General features: G+C 32.6%; 1 protein-coding gene across 12 annotated transcripts in view; it reads right to left on the bottom strand.

Moving 5' to 3' along the window:
• Positions 1–840: 840 nt before the first annotated feature.
• LOC128693025 (solute carrier family 41 member 1) overlaps positions 841–4,476 on the bottom strand; it is a 155,879-nt gene continuing 152,243 nt past the window's right edge. For all 12 annotated transcript variants that reach the window (XM_070092129.1, XM_070092133.1, XM_070092132.1 and 9 more), the window contains one exon: positions 841–4,476. This exon is cut by the window's right edge and continues 4,931 nt beyond it. The gene's annotated coding sequence lies outside the window, so the exon portion shown is untranslated.

Here is a 4,476-nt window from a genome sequence, read left to right on the forward strand (position 1 = left end):
ATAACCCAACAATGCAGAGTTTTTTTTTTTTACTAATTCTATTAACATTAAGCTGTCTATGAATTAAGTGGTGGTATTTTTTTTTTTTTTTTGGTGTGTGTGTGGGGGGGGGGGGTTGTGGAAGAATGTTACCTAGAGGAAGCAGCAGAACGGTGTCATGGACAATATATTTAATATTTTCCTCTCTCATCCTTAGCTAAATATTCTCTAAATAAGTTTTTATATTCACTATGCATAGATTACCCAAATATAATTGGATTACATTTTTTCTGCAGTGTATTTTTACAGACTAAGAGCTGTTATTCTACCTCAGCTCATTTCAAAGCCTGTCCTTAACTATGGTAAATCACCTTCCAGGACAACCCACAATAGTCAACTAACACTGGGACATTTTAGTTATGCTTCTCCTCAAAGAGTTCCAAATGTGAGATTTACTTGGATGGATTATCTCAAATATACAGTATATATGTATATATATGTGTGTGTATATCTTTCTTCTTTCAACAAACCAGCTGTATCCAACCGAGGCTGAGTGGCTCAAAAAAGAAAACGAAAGTTTCTCTTTTTAACTTTAGTAATGTATACAGGAGAAGGGGTTACTAGCCCCTCGATATATACACACACACACATTATATATATATATATATATAATATAATATAATATATATATATATATATATATATATATATATATATATATATATATATATATATATATATATATATATATATATATATATATATATATTTATTTATTTATTTATTTATTTATTTATTTATTTATTTACACATACATACATATACATACATACATGTCTTGCACTGAATGACCCATAGGGGTTTTGCATTTAAAATGAATTATTTAAAGTGACTATAATATAGGAAGTCAGAGAAGCATAGAAATATGAAGATTATTTAGCCATCTCACAGTGTGTTGCCTAGTACATGTTATGTGCATATGTATATACATATGTATGTTTATATGTATATTTGTATGTTTATATATGTTTGAATGTATGATTCACAAAACTGTAAAAACACAATTTTAAAGAAATCCCAGAACTCCCACCTGTTATGTGATTGTGCATGTGTGTGTTTATTGTTTATTTATGTTTTAATACAGACCATCTCAGTAATTACTGAGTTGTTTGTTTTTTCATTGAAAATAAAAATACAGGGTTTATTGATGAGGTAAAGTGAAAAATGTACGTGTAGGTGGGTGTCCAGATAAGGAATGCAAATATTTCGGCATTGAACTCTGGATGAAGCAGATAGCAACACCTAATGGGCTGAAATTCCAATTTCTATCTACTGCTTATTGAGTTACTGGAACACTGTGTATGATGTTTAGGAAAGATTTTTGATGGCCAGAATGAAATTGCAACTTCCACAGTCAGAGAAATGCACAGCATTGTTTAAAATAAGAGATATTGTTGGTGAAAGGGTTACAAGAGAATTAATGCTTCAATTAGGTAAATGCCATTAATATAAAATAACTAAATAGGTGTGTATCTGCAAATGTGTATGGTTCCAAGTCAGATCTTCAGTTTGTAATATTCTTACCTGGTAACACTAATATTGTGGATGTACAAGTGATAATGTGGTAAAGATACTCACTGGACAGCATTTACAAGAGGTTTGTAACTGCATTCTATATTTATTTGAAATTAGTACTGTAACTAATGGTGCTACCTTTGAGTGGCTATGGCTACAACATAATTCTATATAATGTCAAATACCTAGATACCATTGTTTGAAATATTTATTGTTGAAGTTCATAACAATTAGTACCTAAAAGCAAGTCTTTCAGCATTATTACATTGTGACATAAGATGTAAGCTTGTGTAACTAATACATTCCCAAGTAGAAACTACTGGCAAGACGAACAATTCACATTATGAAGGAACAGGATAAAGAATTTTAAAGACACTACTTTGGGGGACAAACAATGGACGGACAAATAAATAAATGAATAAAAAATGAAACAGATGCTATGATAAATGTATAACTAGTGATTTAAGGTAGGGGCTATGGTGACTAGGAATGTATCTTAACAAGATGGATGGGAATTGATAAGGTGGCACAAGAATGTGATTAAAGAATGCGTGCCATTATGGAGGCATCTGAGAAAATGTGTTGAGATAAATATGAACAAGGGAAGTTTTGTACTGTGTATGTCACCTCTTGTTAATTGTGATCATGCCAAAATTTTGAACTGACAGTGTGGTGAAACAAAGTAAAATTACTCTTTACTGCATTTATGAAATATGAGCAGAGGTTATTTTTACTACTGATCTATACAGTAGTTCAATTACTATACTGATACACCATAATAAATTAATTTAAATTACAATTCCCTAACACGTTTATCTCGTTCCAACTTTATTAGTAGAAGATAAAGTAGGAAGAGGTAAAGGTAGTAAAAAGTTTTCCTTTGAAAGTTGGTGAGGAAAGGGAAATGGTACCATCTTCTTAATCAGTGCTGTGAAATCATGTAGTATTATGCTACAATTTGTCCCTAACTTAAGATGTTATTGTATTGCTGAAAAACCATTCGTCAGCCAGGTGTTCAAAACCCAGAACCAATTTTTCAAGATACCCATGTTATAATCAGAGATGCACTCTTGAGCTGTTATATTTTGTATATAATTTCACATAATTTTTAACAGTGAAACCATATAGAACTCTTTTTTTCCTCAATGTTGTCCTCCCCTCAGTTCCCTTACCTTCCTCCTCCTCTCACATTGTGCCCTCCCATTCACTCTCACTGCCGTTCATAACACACTTTACATATATGCTCTTCACATTAGACTAGGTAAAGTTTGTTAAGAAATAGGACAAGTGTTTCCTGATGCAGGTCTTAGTTATATGATGACCTGGAGCTGGAGCTTTTGGTCATCTGACTGAGGCCTTCTGCTAGCTTACCAGTCCACCTCTTTAAAAATTATGGTTATGATTAAAGCCAGTATGAGATGTTTTGATATATGACATAGTGTTGGAAGGTAGTGGTGAGTGCATTGCATGGGCAGAGTGGGTTTTGGTGAGTACAGTTAGCTGGTGCCAGGGAAGAGGAAGGAATGTGTGCATTGTCCCCAATGGCCTGGTGCTACAGCTTTCCCCTCCCCAAGCTCTCTGGCACCCCACCTGCCACCCAGAGTAATCAATCATCCCTGGTCCTCCTTAATTTAGCACCAGCCAGATGTCTTGGCCTTCTTCTCTCTATGCTCTCTGGCAGCACTAGACAATAATGTAAAGAAAAGTGAGTTCCACGCGTGCATAAAATGAACATACACAATATATGAATGTGTTTGGTAAAAATGGAAAAATTATTTAAAATAATTTTTGTTTTAATGTTTGCAATATTTGGTATTTCAGATCAACATTTGTAAGTAATTAATTAGTTCCAAACTGCCAATATTATGAATGCAAAATATCAGAAGTTGGGGACCTATTGCACTTAATGTAAAAGTTTTACTGAATTGCTTAATTAATTATTAAGTTTCTCCCAAATATTGTCCTTCATGTAACTCAAAGTGCAGCACTATATGCATAGAAAACTCATTCTGATAAGCTCTTAAAAAATTATATAGTGAAATATAGGTATGAAAAAATACAGAGTACTGTATAATGGACATCCATATACAAACTTTCAGGAGCACAACCTAAGTAGTCTGAAACAAACTGGTTTAACTACTGTCATGGTAAGAGCCTTAAATACAATACAGAAGTGCAGTGGGAGTAAAGCTAGTCATTGTAACTAATGCCATTAAACAATCATTACAGTTCATATTATATAAAGGAATGACTGGAAACAGCTATATACTCTATCAATGCATTTATCTAGGACAGAGTTGATGATCTAATGAATGTAATGGTCAACAGACTAAAAGTTATACATCCTAAATAAAAAATAAGACAAAAATAACCGAGTAGGGAGAATAAAAAAGTGTTACATTAAAATAAAAATTAAGTAAAATGCCAATTTTTAGACAAACTGATTGTGTATAAAATTTAAGAAATTAAATGTTTCTGTTGTAGTTATAGATGCAAAAGAAATAGGGTGTAAACTGGAAGAGGAAAATAAATGGCAGGAATGTAAGTAAAGGGTTAAGTGAAGGAAGATTTTGCAAATGTGTGTAGTTGAACCCTTAAAATCACAAGATATAATTATACGTTTTCACCATAAGGCATCTCATGAATAGCTTCAACTATGTACAAGTTATTTTGGCACTGCCCATTTTTAAGGGCTCATCCAACAATCCCTAAATTGAAAACTAGCCATATCATTTCAATTAAAATGTATTCAATACTTTCCCACTCTCAAGTCTTTTCTTTTTGGATATTCTTTCTAATGACTGTCACTCTTAATAGATTAAAGCAATATTTAGACATTTTTAGGCACTCTGGCTGTCTCCCACTGAGGTAGGGTGACCTGACAAAAAAAAAAAAAAAAAATCAGTCACTCATTCAATCACT

Source organism: Cherax quadricarinatus, chromosome 38 (assembly GCF_038502225.1).
Source record: "Cherax quadricarinatus isolate ZL_2023a chromosome 38, ASM3850222v1, whole genome shotgun sequence".
Classification (NCBI taxonomy): domain Eukaryota; kingdom Metazoa; phylum Arthropoda; class Malacostraca; order Decapoda; family Parastacidae; genus Cherax; species Cherax quadricarinatus.